At 37.8% G+C, this 18052-nt stretch overlaps 1 pseudogene; it reads right to left on the bottom strand.

Annotated features, from left to right (window-relative positions):
- Nucleotides 1-9175: 9175 nt before the first annotated feature.
- Nucleotides 9176-12838, bottom strand: LOC147292500 (argininosuccinate lyase, chloroplastic-like; annotated as a pseudogene).
- Between the last annotated feature and the right edge of the window lie 5214 nt (nucleotides 12839-18052).

Genomic DNA, 18052 nt, shown 5'->3' with positions numbered 1-18052 from the left:
GTGCGACCAAGATTGCCTGCACGTGTTGGATTTTACTCCACGCGTGTGTATGGTCAGGATATTGCTTGCCTGTGCGATGCAGGAATTCCGCACAAGTGTATGGCCAGGTTATTTAGGGTATAAGCATGGTGGAATTTAATTGTTATTTTCAGAAGTTATTACATATGAGTTTGATTGAGAATTTTCTTTTTGAATTTTATCAAGATTGCGGTTACGATGCTTTTATAGTTCTTTTATTTTAGAAAGTTGTTATCTTGAGAAATTATATATATATTGTTTTACTGAATTTCTTAAGTTTAAATAAACATTGTGGTTTTAAAACTGGGGGATTTCAAAGAGTGACGCGAGGTCTTAGAGAAGATTTGATTTTAAAGGAATTTAAAAGGAGGAATAACTTAATGTTTTGTTTTTATATTTTGTCCACTCACTGAGAGTTATCTCACATTTTCTTTATTGTGTTTATAACCTTTCCCCCCAGGTATTATAGATTGCTGAGGTTGGGCAGTACCACGTCGAGGCAGGACTTTCAGCTCTTCGGTGTCATTTCCCTTAAGTTGTGAAATTAACTTTTATATTGTAAATGAAGTTTAGTTATGCTCTGATTATCATGTGCTTTGGTGAATAAGAACTTTTTGGTTTTGGCATTGTGAGTGAGTCTGAGACCTTTTTTTTACTTTGTGGTAGAGGTGGTTGAAAGACATAGAAGTGCTTTTACAGGTTTATAATTTTTGGGTTAGTCCATTTTCAAGAGAGGTTCTGCCGAATTTTTGGTAGGATTTTTCCTTGATTTTGGATCCCACAGGACCTCTCTGGGTTTTAGGGTGGAATCCGGGGGCGGTCCTGTCATATAGGGCCATTGTTAATTATTTCTTTTTTTCTTTCTTTTCGCTATTAATTCTACATTACAACTGAGGAGCCCTACATATATGGTGCTCGAGTTCAGATTCTGTTACGCCCCAAAACCCGGGTATGCAATAGAGGCACCTATCTTGAGAATATCTGAGACTACAACAACCAATCCCCCGGTGTTATAATCCCAAATATTCACAAAATAGGTTAAGCCTTTTGGTTTAGTAAAATGGGTTGGATCAGAGTGCTTGAGTTTGCAGCGGAAAATTAATTCAGAAATAATTAATTCATAATTAAATTAACACTCGGAGCTACTATTGTTTAGAGTAACCTCAAAGAAACTGTTTATATAGACTCGATAATTCAAAAGTAGACAATCCAAGGTCTCAGTGTATATACAGGATATGACCAAGGGAATATAAAAATAGTAAAAGGTCACCAAAGAGTTGCTTAAGGAAATATACTGACTAAATAGGAACACAGGAGTTGACAAGCTTGAGACCGCACCACCACCCTCTCAATCGAGGCCGTCAAAGTCCACACGCGCAACACCTAAGAGGGAGAAAAACAACAATGTAGGGGTGAGCATCACATACGTTCATTGCTCTCCCTTAGGGAACTCCCTGCTAGGTTTGAAAAATAGGGGTGAGATAATGTAAAATCAAATGCACAACACAAACCAGTTGTCAAGCTTTGTGAAACTAGTAGCATGCTCATACAGGTTTCAAAATACAGTTTTCCGAGCCCAAGTTCAGAATCATACCTGTTGACCAGCCGTTAGAGCTAACTACCCTCTCACAAAAATATAACAAAGTTCTGCAGTCATTTGACTGGGACAGGGTAGCGAAAGTGGTCATTTCATGGTTATACCGCCTAGACTGGCCTCCCAAGAAGGACAATCGACCAGTCCGTCCGTACAACCCCTCATGAGGTTTTGGGGATCGAAACCCAGGGTCTACCGTAAGGGACCTTTCACTTTCAAGCCAAACACAATAACAATCTCACAAGAATATGCATAACAGTCATCATTCCCATCATCATAAAACCAAGCAGATATGCCAATCAAAAACATGCATCTTTACCACACAGTATTTATTATATAGTACATGCAGGAAATGCACTAGTTAGAGTGTGTTGTCCCCCTACCTAGCGTCCAAAGCTTTTGCCTGTTCTCGAGTACAAATCACAATTTGCCACGTCACAACGATCTTTTTTAGGTAACTGGAGTTCCTAATTTGACAACAACTGGTGTTAAAAACGGTCTTCACGTAAATCGATGACCTTGTCTGTTAAGACTAGGTATAATTCAGAGATTTGACACTAGCGTAATTGCTAGGCTTCTCTGAATTCTTAATTTGACATGACCTTGCACCCCGAGGCAAACTGTCATGTCAGACCGTGTGATTTTTATATCTATTTTAATTTATTGTCGAGGAGGTTGATCAGATATGAACCTACAACGTGACCAGGTCAGTGCATGGGGAAACTGAGGGAGCTCTGGCTCAGTACCCAACGCCTGTATGCTCATGGACTGACCTAAGTCATCACGTTTTTTGGTTACCACTGATATGGCCTTAATATTTATTAAATTCATTTGATAACAACAGTTTAAACGGCGTTCCGTCTATAACCATAACTTAAATAACAGCAGATTAAATAAGCTGAGTTGAGGGTATACCTGTTGAAGACTTCCCACGGGCAGAGTCTCGGTACTACTAGACTTGCTAAGTAACAAGATTAAAAGAGCCTAATTAACAAGAGATTAATTTAACAAAATTTTGGTAGAAGTTCGACAGGGATTAAGAAATTACCTATGGAGCTCAGAAATGATTTTTTTTTTAACTTCACCAAAACCTAGCCTTCACACTACTAGAATCGAAGATCTTGTCGCGCGCCACGATCGCGTAGGTGAAATCGGATCGTCGATCGGAGCTCAGAACTCAAGATAAACTCAAAACAAGATTGAAGAAGAGAGAGAAAGGAGGAGAGATGAGAGAGGAGAGAGGAGAGAGGAGAGAGAAGCTCTCTCTTGGGAAGCGTGCGGCTGAATTTGTGAGGGATCAACTGAAGGTGCGGCACTATTTGTAGGGGAGAAAAAGTGAGTCAACTTGGTTGACTCAAGTCAACTGTCACAATTTGGACTAATGAGGAAGTGACACGTGGCGCATGCCCTGACACTTGGCTGCACATGCAGCCATCAGATCTTGCTGCCATGCAGCGATGGACGCTCCAGATCGTGCCACGTGGCGCGATTTGGTGATTTCCTATTTTATTTTATTTTTATTATTTCTCTCAACTTCAAAAATTAATTAAAAATAGCTCGGGACTCAGAAAAATACCCCAAAAAATACTACGGACTCGTATTGACTAGTACTAATTAACTATGAGGTCAAATTACCAATTTGCCCTTAGAAAAATTTCAGAAATTTCAAACTCCACAAACTAAGATAAAATGCTTTAAAAAAAAATAAAATTTGGAAAATTCATAAAATAATTTCCCGGACTCGGAATAATACGAGACTTACACCGTTGGATTTGTGAGTAAAAGTACTACCTTTTAAAGGTCTAACTTGGGTCAAAACCCTAGTCAAAGTTAGTCAAACAATTAAAGCTCAAGGTGGAAAAATTAGATTTTTCGACAAATAAATTCTATAAAATTTTTTAGAAAATAAAGAAAAATCCCAAAATAAATTTGAAAATTTTGCGGGTCTCACAGATTCAATGTCAATTTGTTTAATTAACTAGTTCAAATGGTAGACTCCTTCCTACATAACACAAAAACCAAAATATCTCACTGTGGTTTTAGCACAAAAGTGCATGTGGACCGAGATTGGTTGCACATTTTTTGATTCTTTTAATACGCGTGGGTGTGCCACCGACCGTAAGTATTCATAGGCCGGAAAATAGAGAGAATCGGCCTTTTGGCCTGAATTTGACTTCTTTCAAACAATTGTCCGACCGAGAGAAAACCAAACTCGGCCTAGGTTATTTTCTTTGCCTAAAGAATCTTAGGACTTCATTGTGTGTGTGTAGTGAGAATTGAAGTTAAAAGTATTTTGTAAACAGAAAATGAACTAAAGATAACTAGGAAACCAGATCTGGAATAAAGGAGAAAAGAAATAACTAAGAATTGTAGATTTATGCATGATAAATGATGGAAATAAACTTAATTTTGAAGAAGACGACGTAACCTGAGACATAAAGACTTAATAGGATAGAATAATCGCATAAATAAGAAATAAATGCTCAATAATGGAAATATAGGGATTTGAGCCCATAAACCATGATAAACAAAGCACTTTTGATGAAATCGATAGTCAAAACAAAAAAGGAATTCAAAATGCATTAAATAAAGCTAGAAGATCCATATTGATGGAGAAATGACATGGAAATACAATAATGACATGGAAATACAATAAATAAAGTTGAAAAAAGTACCAAAGCACAAAAGAGTACCTGATGACTTTCTAAAAGGACAATTTCTAGTCTAGAATGAAAATTGAAAGTTCAGAAACAATACAGATCAATGACAATACATGAATTGTGAATATGAAATTGGAATAAAACTCTGGTTTTGTGTTGAGGTGAAGGCCCTTTGTACTGTAGCCTTGTTTGCTTTATATAATCCTCAAAGCTGAGCTAGGGTTTTGATCTTTGACATCCACGTATAAGGCCTAGATATGTGATGCCAGGATATTTTTCTCATGCTGACGCAAGCCCTGGGTTAGGTAATGAGTTGTCCTTATCTCCAGATGTTGCCTATTCTTATCCGTTTGACATGCTGGCAAATATAAGAATGAATTTGGTTGATTTGTTCTGGCCAGTCATTCCCCTTATTCTCGGAAAACATGTGGAAAATTTTACCTTCTGGCGGGTATTTTCCTTTTGGCCTGAGAGTATGTTGGGCCAAAAGAAAGAAATAAATTTGACTTGTGTTGACTTGGCATAGTATGTGGCAACTTATGTCTTTCAATCTGTTCAACACGTGGAATTTTAGAAGGGTACTAACATTGCCCCCCCCCCCCAAGTCGTAATGTTGCGGCCAAACATTGGCTGGAAACATGATGACTTGAAATATTTTTTGTCTAGAACTTCAATACTTGGTAAATTTTGCAAAATTAAAGTTCAAGAATATAAGTACAACTGAAACGGTGAAGAAGTGGGTATGTGTTACAGCTGTCATTTATAATGGCAAAATAAAATGGTAAGAGGTGAGGGCACGTGTCAGACCGGGGTAGGTTATGAAGTTATGATGAGACGGCGTGTATAAAGAAATCATTATTTGCCTTGGTTTATGTTTTCGAGACATTAATGATCCTAATAAAAACACGCAACCCGTCTTTTCATTTAATAAAATAATCATTCTCCTTTTTGAAATTCGAAAACCCAAACCATCCTTCTTCAACTCTTCTGTAAATACCTCCTGGAACCATCACCATTACGACACTTTCGAAGAATTTTTAGCGAAACTCTGCTAAAATCTTTGCAGAAAACATATTTGCTCTTTCTTCTATGATTTTCATGTCCCCTGTTGTTCTTGTTCTAATGGCTTCTCAAACTGAAAACACTCAAAACCAAGATGCCCATATCCAAAACTCCACCGCCACTGTTACTGCAAACCTTCTGCAATTTCCACCATCATTTTTCGGAGACTTGGATAAGGACGCGAATCTGCTTATCCAAGGGTTGAATGCTCTTGGACCCCGTCGAGAGAAACAATTCTCAAAGACTTCCTCATCCCCTTCACCCAAGATGTGAGTACTACTGCTCTCGGCCCATGTTACGTGGCCGAGATGCCTGAAGCCGATGAAGGTTTATTTTTTCGCTACAAACTAAGTGTAGACAGGTCAACGCATTTTTTGACCGAAGGAGCATGGAAGCATTGGCCGTAAAATCTCCCCAACAGGTTTGGTTGAAAGTTTTAGACTAATGGTTTGAGTGAGTCTATCGTCTTGAACCTCATTTTAGGGCAATCTGACATCATTTTGGAATATATGATTCTATTATGGCTTGCCACCAACACCTTCAATCTAAAGCCAAGAGCCCTTACTCCTTCCGTTCTTGATATGACGACAATCTTTGACCTCCCTACTTTCGGCAAAGATATCTCTCCTCTACTTGGTGATATAGATGACCCAAACCAAGTTAAAGTGATTGATGAAAGTGTTAAAGTTGAATGGTGTGCAACCTTTTGGCGAGATAGCTGGGCCGATAAAAATGTAGGAAATTACAAAACCTATACCGGCCAAACGACCAAGATTCTGAGCTAATGGAGGCAGCAACTGTTACTACCGAAGAACACGCAACATTCCTAAGATTTTGGATCGGCAAGTTCTTAGTTTGCCTAAAAGGAGCAAAACTTACCCAAGAATATGCCTTGCTAGGAGATATGCTGGCTTCTAGCAACAGCTTGCCCTCGGCCTATGGGTTTTAGCTCATCTCTATCGTGGACTTCATGAGGCCACAACTTGGAAGATGCAAGTGGGATAAGGCCCCTTGTGGATGTTTCAGGTATGGCTTCAGGCCTATTTTCCTAAGTTTAGGACTGCACCCTCACCCTTCTCGCCGAAAAAATTATTTCGGCCTACCTGTGTACATACCCCCTAGTTGAACATACTGTCAAGGCCATCTTTGACCATCTTTTTGGCACCAAAGAAATTATTTTAGAGCAATGGTAAGCCAGTATGTTTCGCCAACACCCCTCATTCATAGGCCAAAACCTAGTTAACGCCTTTCCGGCCACTAAGTCTGAGATTTTTCACAACAAATGCTTTTGGCAAAGTGTTTTGGTTAGTCGAGACCTAATTTTCGTCAGTGCTGGGTTTGGGAATAAGGGAGGGGTTGAGGCCTATAATCCTCATTTATGTGCTCGCCAGTTTGGCTATATTCAAACCGTCCTAGTTGTAATTTGGAATTAGGTGACACAACAACCGAATTAACTTAGTTAAAACCACTCTAAGTTACAGGACCCCAATTTTTGCTTACGTGTTGAGTCAGAAACTAATCAACCAAAGATAATTCTGAACCTCAAATTGACTCTGCAAATAATCACACCAATGTCTCAATCAACTCATAGCAAATGTGTTCAATACGCAAGTGACAATCTAGGCACTCAAAGGATCCATCACAGTAGGTATCTCAGCGCTATCAACAACTAGAGTGGTGTGTGAATTGTTAATAGGTTTAACTTATTATTCACGGATTCAAGTTATCATGCTCATGAGTGAAGTGTGTGTTCTTGTGTTTATATTTCCAGTTTAACAATAAGCAACAAAAGAGAAACAATCAAGGAGGAAAACACAATATTGTTCACCCAGAAAAACCACTAAAGGGTTAAAAAACTATGGGTCATTTTGGGCTGACCAAACAATCCACTATCAAAAGTTTCAATACAAAGAATCACACAAACAAGCTCAATCACTTAAGTCTTATCTTTAAGTGGCAGCTTCTTACCCTTATGCATCTTTTTGCAAACACCTTGAGTCAAGCAGTCAGTCAATCATGCCATTGACAGCTCACTCCTTGAGCTCTTCAATGTACGGCACTAACATCAACCAAGCAGAATAGATATAAAAACATATGCGATGAATGCAACTGAGGATTTTTAAAAAATTAACTTATTCAAACTATTAAGTCTTGAAGAAGCTGATGGAGAATCCAAGCCTAAAATCTATATGAGTATTTGATGAATTTGATAAGCACAAAAAACAACTCGGATTTTAGGAAACCATAAATTTGGATTGAAAAGTCATTTTCATTTAAAAAGAATTTTTCTCTCCAAAAACTCTCTCCATAAAAACCAAAGCGAGAAGAACAAAATGAAAGAGCTGAAAAAAAAAAATGTAAACTGTACCCATCTTTTGATCAAATCCATTCTCACCTAATTTGGACACTTTGAGGCTTCTTACTTGGTTTAGCTAGAAGACAAAGTTAGCAAAAGGAACATCCAAGTATCATGCCATGAAAGGATTAGGATGAGAATAATGATGTGGCTGTAAGAAAGAATTTGAACAAACGGAATTTCAGCCAAGAAATGCATCACTGTGCGTGTGTGAGAGGAGGAAGAAGATCTACAGTGTATGTGTGTGTGCGTGTAAATTAAGGGCTGAGAAAACAAATGTCCTTATGTGGATAGCAAAATTCTTTCTATAAATGAATAAAAGACAAACGCATTTAAAAGTTATTTAAACCAACTCAAGGTGCACGTGTGTGTGTAATGAAAGCTGAGGAAGACAGCCTCATGTGCACAACACATGTCATTTTAAATGATGAAAACAAAACTTGAAGGCATTTTAAAGACTCATCAAAAATGCAAAAATATGATGCATGAAATGCATTTTACCTTGGTCCACATGCTATGAGACTTTCAACTTGATTTCTTAATTCCATAAATAAACCCTATGAAACTAGAATTTTAATTCTATTCTAAAACTTGTTGAATGTGGCAAATGTACAATTATTTCAATAATTTTGGCAAGAAAGAGCCAATATACAAAATCCTAGAACTAACACTAGTGCCTCCCTTCAGCTCGTTGAACCGGTGGTCATTCTTTCGGCTGAACTTGAGCAGTAATAAATTCTGGTCAACTTATTCTGACAAAGTGTTAGCGACCCAATGTCTAGCCTTTGACCGTTTTGAGCTTGCCAAATTTCGGCCTTCAACATTTGCTTCGGCTGTATACATATCGTGGTAAGGACGTTGGACCCAAAATATTTTTGGCCGAGAATGGGCCAAAGTGAAAGCGCTAGCGGTTGACAGTCCACCTTTTGATAGAAATGAAATTGGGAAGAAGAAGAAGAGTAGTATTGAAGTTCGGACGGTACCAATTAGTCCTCAGCCAAAAATTGAAGCCAAAAGTAAGTCTTACACAACTTGTTTTGTTTATCAATTTCATACTTAATAAAAATTCTAACTTTGAAAATTTGTTATTCCCAGTTCGAAAGAAAGTTAAGGGAGTGGCGGCGTCCTAACAAAAAGGCCTCACTGAATCCACCTATTCCAAGACTATTTGATCCTCAGAAAAGCACTAATTCAAATTTTTCAGTGATAGTTTCCTAATTGTTGTTAGCACTCCACATTATATATCTCTAGCATCATTCGTTGGTTAGGCCCCTTTGGGGATTTCAAGTTTAGTAACCCAGTGTTCAAGTTGACTGGCAATGCATGATGACCCTGTGGAACCATATGAGCAAAATTTCTTAACTGCATTCTCTACACCAAGAAACTCGTATACATCCTTGTCAAACACTGGAAGTCTTATCTCATCAAGACTTAACTCTTGAAGCTGGCAGTTTTTTGAGACGCACAAGGCTACCGCCCTTCCAACTATGTCATGACAAGTTCAGAAAGGTACTCCCTGCATAAAACCAAAAACGCAATTTCAATAGAAATTATGAAAAGAATTTCCTGCATAAAACCAGAAACGCAACTTCAATAGAAATTATGAAAAGAATTTTGGACTTTTTATTTATAACATCATGGGAAGGGTAAAATATTTTAGTACAAACTATAGACCACCATGATTTAGGCACAAGACTACAGACACTAATTAAGAACATAATGCATACAGTAATTATACTCCTCAACTGATTAAGAGCATAATGCAGGCAGTAATATACTCCTCAACTGATCAAGAACAGAATGCATGCACCTATTTATAGATTAGTATTGCGATATATACCCCACCATATCTTATCTCCCTTATCTCAGACAGTGGATGCACTAGCTACCACCTTTCTCTTCCAATTTTTTGAGTCATTTCTCTCCCCACATAACAGTTATATGGATAACTTCAAGTCATTTTTCTTTTCCAGCTTTAGTAAACAAGGGAATGCAATAATTGAAAATTATAGCAAATACAAAGAAACCCTAACTTCAATAAATCTAGACAAGTCATTTTCAGATGCATAAAATGGGTCATTGAGATCATTGATCTAAAGAGTTTGAATAGTTACATGGATAGCTGCAATTATAGAACTAAATTTCTAAGTATGAAGGATAATTTGAAAAGGTCTAAGCTTGTCTAATTGGTGAAAAAGAAGGTTGATCAATAAAACTTGCCTTCTTCACGAGATAATCAGCAAGCGTTGTGGCATCAAGATGACCAACAGGTAAAACCTTTTGTATTCTCTCATTATTAAAAGTAATGTTCAGTGCAAACTCTGCAGACACTTCAAGCATCCCCAAAATTGTCTTCACGCTGTCAAAGATAGGTTTTTTCTTAGAGTTCCTTACAATTTGTTCATTAGAATGACAAACAATGGAAACCATTCAACGTTTATTGTGTGTGTTGATATGCCTCACATGCATTGGGAGGGAAATATGGAAAAAGAAATGGTACAAGGAATATTTCAAAGCAATTGACTGATCAGTTAATTAATTGGCCAGCTTACAGCATCTTTTGCAAAATGCCAATGAAACATGGAGGGATTATGAAGCTCCATGCTGCAAACGCACAAAAAGAGATCAACTTTGATTTAAACCAAAGATTCGTACGAAGAGACATACCTGTTACTCATAGGAGCAGTGAAGCCTAAAGCATCGGAGGTCATAAATCGATCATTTGGAAGTCCAGTGCCAGCCAATGCACAAGTACCTAAAGGGCAAAAATTCAACCTCATTCTACAATCTAGTAAACGACTAGCATCCCATTCAAGCTACACAAGTACACAACAAAAAGATGCCTAGCTAGATTTTACTCTTCTAAAGAGCAAGCATATAATAGAGGTCACGCAAACAACTTCATAAACACCCAGCATGCCAATTTACACAGTAATAACACCTAACCACTATGAAGCCACTAGAAACATTACAAATAATGAATGATTATAAAACATATACCATAGCACAATAAATGTATATATATATATAAATAGATTAAGCAAACACTCAGTTTCTATTTTTTTACCTAAAAGATTAATTTTTAAGTATCACAAAAAATTTATAGAAATAATAAAAATGACATATAATTAATAATATGAAGAAAAAAAATTATTTAATGGTCATTCTATGTTAAATTTAAAAGAAAAAAGTTCTTTAATCGACCAATAAAAAAAAATTAAAACAATAATAAAAGATGAAGGAGTAATATCATTAAAAAAGTAGGAGCTAACTGAGCAAATATTTTTTTAGTTCAATCGTCCTTTTTCACTTTCAAGCTGTGTTTAGGGTTTAGGGTTTAGGGTTTTAGGGACCTCTCACTCTTAATAGTTTTTTCTAGGGTAAATTACAATTTCATACCTCAACTTTACCTCGGATTTCAAGTTAGTACCTCAAGTTCAAAAAGTTGCAATTTCATGCCTCAATTTTCATTTTGTTTCAAGTTAATACCTCCGTTAGTCTTGTCGTCAAAAATGTCGTTATCTGATAACGTGACACACCACTAAAAGGCTTTATTTCAATTTAGTACCTCAACTTTATCATATTTTTCAAGTTCATATCTCAAGTTCAAAAACTTGCAAATAAAGAAATGTATTCCAGTTTTTATCTCAACTTCACCCCAGTTTTTTACCCATCAAATCTCTACCAAAATTATCAATCTTATACTCATTTTGAAGCTATGAATCTTCTCTTTACAACCATATAAAAATCATGCAAAAAGGAGTTATGAAACCCAAGATAATTGGTCACAAAGTAGGCTACCCGAAAGTGCCAAACTTTCCAAACAAATTGACAATTTCGGGTAGCCTAATTTGTGACTACTTATTTCACGTTTCATATCTCTTTTTTGAATTATTTCTATATGGTTATAAAGAGGAGATTCATAACTTCAAAATGAGTATAAAATTGTTGATTTTGGTGAAGATTTGATGGGTCACAAGTTGGGATGAAGTTGAGATAAAAACTGAAAAACATTTATTTATTTGCAAGTTTTTAAACTTGAGGTATGAACTTGAAAAACATGGTAAAGTTGAGGTACTAAATTGAAATGAAGCCTTTAGTGGTGTGCCACGTCATCAGATAACGACTTTTTTGACGGCAAGACTAACAGAGGTATTAACTTGAAACAAAATGAAAGTTGAGGCATGAAATTGCAACTTTTTTGAACTTGAGGTACTAACTTGAAATCTGAGGTAAAGTTGAGGTATTAAATTGTAATTTACCTTTTTTTCTACAATGCATGTTGATTTCAAACACAAGCACACAACTTTGACAGAGCCAAACCTGCTCCACAAATGCCAAGAGCAAATGCTGAAGCAACACAGGTTGCGCCCTCGGCAAATGCATGTAGCCAGGCACAATCACACCCTCATTCTTCATCGCCAAGCAGACCAACGACACCTGAAGGTGCTTAATCCTTGCACTAATCGCTTCCATCGCGTCACGGCACCACAATCAGAAATCGGTTAGGATCTGATCGTTTCGGCTCCGAGCCGGGTGGAGCTTCTTCGCCGGCTGGCCAATCAAATCGATCAGCGTAGCCTCAATGTTCATGTGCAAGTCTTCTCTGTCAGTCAGCCTTTCGAACTCGCTACTCTCAATTCGCTTCTCGATCTCGTCGAGTCCTTCGAATATGCTATCCCGGTCGGGAATAGTGATCAACCCCTACACAAACAGAACAACAATTTCCGTAACCAAGACCCCAAAAAAATCAAATTTTTGAGAGAATTAAAAAAAAAAAAAAACAAGAAAAAGAGAAAGTAAAACCTGTTTGGCAAGCAAGGAAGCGTGAGCTTTACTGCCCATGATTTCATGCTTGTAGAGGGCTTTGTCGAAGGAGATGGACTCCGTAAACCTCTCGACAATGTCGGTGATGCCTTCCTCAAAGCGGCCGACCCAGAGCTTAGCCTTCTAAGGCTTTGCCGATTGGGCCTGGGCTTGGGCGGCAGAGCAACGAATCTTGAGCTTGGGCATGGTGGGCTTGCGGTGAACGAATGATGACGTAAGCGAGGGCCGTCGAGGTTTTGGAACAACGCTCTCATCTGAGTGAGAGCAGTCTGAGCAAAGTGAGAGTGAGGTGGTGGTTGAGAAGGCTGATAAGGATTGCATTTTCGAGAGAGAGGCAATGTCAGTCATTGGAGAGAGTGAGAGTGAGTAGGGTTTTGATTTATTTTATTTAAATTTTATGAAATTATTATTTTATTGTTTTATTCTTATTATTAAATTATTTTACTGTAGCATTTTCTAGTAAAGCAAACTCCCCTGAAAATAATTTTTATAATTTTAGAAAAGAATAATAGTGTGTTTAAAATTAAGCATAAGTTTAATAAATACACTTAACTTACTTAACTATATGAAAGTTGGTACTTAAAAAAAAAACCCTAGCCGTCACCCCCAAATGCTCTGTTCTCTCTCCTTACTCCTATCTCTCTCAGCCAAGTATTTTCAAGGGTGGTGGCTCCTGTGTTCCTCACAGGCCCACCGCTCCTACCCCCGCCTCTTCCGTCTCCTTTTCTTCTTCACTTTTGAGATATTCTCTTCCCTCTTTGTGAGAGTTTTTTCATCTCTCCATGTGAGAGCTTTTTCATCTTAATAAAAGAGAGCTTTTTTATGATCGCTCTAGTTTGGTTTGTCTATGGTGTTGTGAGCTATCTGCACGTTGCGCAGCGTCGAATCCTGCTTTAGTGACGCTTAGTTGCTCTTTGGAGCTTTTTCTTCCAGTTTTGCTTTGATTCTCATCACACGGTGTAGGGAGGTTACTATGCTTGCCGGTACCAGTCCTGCCAGTTACAATTGCCCGATTTGCTACCTTGGGCTACTGTCAGACTCGATTTAGAGATGTTGGTTGGATTGTGGATCCAAACGCGCCTAGTTCGCTAAGCGTTTAGCGTCTGCTCGATGCCGACGTTACGAGGTCAGGCTCTTATTTTGTTGTAAGCGTTTATCTTTTTGGCTCTATTGTTGTACGGCTTCTTGCCATAACCTTGTATTAATTCTCTTTGCCTTTTGGCTGTGTTAATGCAATGTTATTGTTAAAAAAAAAAAAAAAAACTTAATTATGTGCCATTTTAACTGAGTCCCTGAATAAATTATTTTTTCAAAAGTGTACCTGAATTAAGATCTAACTTGAAAAATAAACGTCCGTCAGTTAAGTACTTGCGTGGCTTTTGCTGACTGGACTTTTTTAATGATGTGGATGCCACATTTTTACCATGTGGATTAATAGTGCCACGTAGATAACAAAATCATTCAAAAAATCATCAAAATATTTATAAATATTAAAACATAAATAAATATAAAATATAAAACACTAAAAAATTTCCAGCAACCCCCAATCCGACCCCCTCCTCCTTCTTCTTCCTCCCCTCCTCCTTCACCCACCCATGCCTTTACCCTTAAAAAAAAAATCAATAGATTAAAGAAAAATTGGAGATGAAACAGATCCATCTATCTCTAACCAGTTGACAGAACGCGGGGAAGGGGGGTGGGTCTGATAAGGGAAGGGAAGCTACCATCAAAGAAATCAAAGGATGCGACGCCATAGTTGAATGTGTTGCAGTCGGTGTTGAGGTCGACCATGTCAGCGCCCACTCCTTCACCCATCTAGACTCATATCTAAATATGTGCAGACCCACTCCCGTCCCACCCACTCTCAAGCAAAAGATTAGCTAAACCCGATTGGATGAGATTTGGGTAAGAATCTCCACTCCATTGTAATCAAGTACAAGACTTTTGGGTATGAGTTGTGATTTTGGATAAGAATCCCATTTTATCTTTTTTCCAGATCGAGATGATTTTTTGTTGTGTTGGATGTTTGTTCTAATGGGGGTTCAGTGCTAACTGCAACGGCGTGGGTGTGGTTGTGGTTTTAGATCCGAATTGAGGGGAAGAAGTGGTTGTGGATATGTGTGAGTGGGTGGTCGCGCGAAAGCCGCAATTGTGGGCGAGTGGGCAGCCATGGAAATCAATTTGTGGGTTTTAAAATTCTTGTTTTTCTTGAATTTGTGAGTTTATTTATTTTTTATTTATGGAATTCATAACTGGATTTCTTCAATTTTCAGTGGGGTGGGTGATGAAGAGGTGATGAGTTTAAATGGGGTGGATTTCTTCCATTTTCTTTTGCTTATGGCTAAAGGGGAAGACAAAGAAGAAGAAGGGGAGGTGATGGAGGAGGTGGTCCGCACAAGGAAGATGAAGGAGAGTAAGAAGAGAAAGAAAGTAGGTGTGGGTGGATGTGGGCGGGTGAGGGAGGAGGAGGAAGAAGAAGAGGAAGAAAGGGATGGTGGGGCTATTGGGTATCTGCTGGAAGAAGAAGATGAAGGAGAGTTGTGATATTTTTTTTGTTTTTTTTAAGAGCAAATTATACGCAAATACCTCAAGCTTACACCGACATACCTCCGTCAAGTTTTCTGTCTAGGAGGCCATTATTTGTCGACGTGGCACACTGACATGGCTTTAAAAAAATGCCACATAGACAAAAAATAATAAAAAAATAATACATTTAAAAAATAATAATTGAATAAACAAAAAAGAAAAAAAAGAAATAAGCAATCATACCAAGAAAAAAAAAAAGCAATTTAATTAAATAGCCCTATTTAATACAACTTAAGCTTTTTGAACCCCCTTCCCAAAAACTTTACTAGCTCTTTTGCATTTTCTGTGACCAAAATACCTCTCTATATATATACTTTATAACCTGAATTCCACCAGTAGACGAGAAAGTCCACCATCATTTGATCTCTCTCCTTCGCTCTCTCCCCCGTTGGCCCCATCCTCAAATATCAAACCCCTCATCCCACCTCCAAATCTTGTTCTGCTATCCTCCCACAATTTTATTTTCTTTTTTATTATCCAAAACTAAAAGAAAATTCAAGTAGGAAAAAACCAATCTAATGGAGTCAAACCCAAGATCTCAGAAGAAAAGGCAGATGTGGGTTTTGTTGCTTTTAAAGTCAAATGGGAGCAAGTACGTATAAGCCTGGAGAAGATAACTCAGCAATTTTACAGTCAGATGGGTTTTGTGCAGGGCTGCAAAAGAACCCATTGATTCATGGAGGAGATAACTGCAAAAGAACCCATTCAAAATCAACACATAACAGATTCAAACCCATTGATTTCAACACATTCAAACTCACTGATTTCCTTAACAACCTAAAACCCATCGCCGGTGGCGGCATGCCTCTCTCCCTCACACCACCAGCTGTGCTGCGCCCACCAGCCTCGTACCTCTAACCAGCCTCGAAGTGGAATAAAAGGCTCAAAATTAAATTATCAGATCTGGAAATGAGAGAGAGATAGAGAGATGGATCAAAGGCATAAATAGAGTAATTTAATTGAATATACCATAATTTTGACATGGAAAATTTAAGAAACAAAGGCACACAAAAAATGAGAGAGAGAGAGAGAGAGAGAGAGAGAGAGAGAGAGAGAGATGGATCTCAAAACCAAATCTTAAGTATGCAAACAACATCCATAAGTTGCATGTCGAGTTTTTCTGAAACTACCAGACTTATCAAATATCTGAATGTAATTGCATCCATAACGGGAGAATATGTTTCATCATAGTTAATTTCAGGCCTTTGAGAAAAACCTTATGCAATAAGTCGTGCTTTATATCTTGCAATCTCATTTTTCTCATTATGCTTTCTCGTAAACACTCACTTGTAACTTACAGGGTTCAAATTGTGTAGTGTTTAGACTACAGGTCTGAATACGCCACGTTTTTCTAAAGAGTTCAACTCAGCCTAAATTGCATCTTTCCATTTAGGCCAATCATGCCTATGTCTGCAATCATCAATAGATCTAGGTTCAAGATTATCATCAGCTTTAATGATCTCAGTAGCTACTATGAATGAAAATATATCATCAATGATCATTTCATCACGATCCCACAATTCATCATTGCATCCAAAATTTATAGAAATCTCTTTATTGTTAGGTAAATGTGCCTTTTCTGGGGCTTGGGCCTCATCATAGACTTTTTCTTGTTCTAAAACTGAACAATTATTAAGTGTGGGTTCGCCATTCTCACTGGAATCTACTTTTGATTTCCTCTTCCGGGGAACTGCTTTTTTGAACCTATTGGTCTACTGCGCTTTAGGCGTGCAACAGAGAATCATTTGCTGGCACATTTAATTGTCCAATTGGGATATCAATTCTTGCAGGTGTATTCACAGCTGGTATATGTGATTTTGTCACTTTTGCTATATATGTAAATGCATCTGACATTTAATTAGCAAGCTTTTGAAGATCAACTATCCGTTGTGCTTCATTTTCACATTGTGTAGTACGAGGATCAAGATGATACATAGTGGATCTAGTCCACGATAATTCACGTCATTCTTCAGGAACGGTCTTCTCTCCCTTTAACAGCGAGAAGACTGTCTCATCAAAGTGATAATATGCAAAACGTGCGGTAAAAATATCACCCATTAAGAGTTCGAGATATCTAATGATAGAGAATAAATCAAAACTAATATATATCCCCAGCCTCTGTTGAGGACCCATTTTAATGCGTTGTGAAGGTGCAATGGGCACATATACGGCACACCCAAAAGTCCGTAAATGTGAAATATTTGGCTTTCTCCCAAGTGCTAATTATAAAGGGGAGTATTGATAATCATTCACCGGTCTCAGTCGAACTAATGACGCATCATGTAAAATAGCATGTCCCCATGCATAAACTGGCAACTTTGATTGCATAAGCAAAGTTAGAGCAATCAATTGAAGGCGCTTGATAAAAGCTTCCGCTAAACCATTTTGGGTATGGACATGAGGAACAGAATGTTCAACATCAATTCCAACCGACATGCAATAGTCATTAAAGACTTCAGAAGTATATTCACCAGCATTGTTAAGTCGAATCGACTTGATAGGATTATCTGGAAACTAGGCTCGTAATTTAATTATCTGAGCCAATAGCCTAGCAAATGCAACAGTACGAGTTTACAAGAGGCAAACATGTGACCATCTACTGGATGCGTCAACTAGAACCATAAAATAACGAAATGGACCACATAATGGTTGAATGGGCTCACAAATGTCTCCTTGAATTCTTTGCAGAAAGGATGAGGATTCTATATCAAGCTTTAAGGGAGATGGTCTGATAATCAACTTTCCTTGTGAACAAGCTGTGCAAGGATTGTTGTTAGACCCAATCAGATGTTGAGTCGTTAATGGTTGCCCACAGGAATTTGAAATAATCCTACGCATCATAGTGGATCCAGGGTGACCCAACTGATCATGCCAAAGCATGAAAATATTTGGGTCAATGAACTTCGGGTTCATGACAGCATGAGCCTTAATAAATTTTATAGTTGTATA

This window comes from Dryas octopetala, chromosome 2, assembly GCF_963921425.1.
Source record: "Dryas octopetala chromosome 2, drDryOcto1.1, whole genome shotgun sequence".
Taxonomy (NCBI): domain Eukaryota; kingdom Viridiplantae; phylum Streptophyta; class Magnoliopsida; order Rosales; family Rosaceae; genus Dryas; species Dryas octopetala.
Note: the sequence above shows the minus strand (reverse complement) of the source record. Positions and strands in the feature narration are given on the sequence as shown.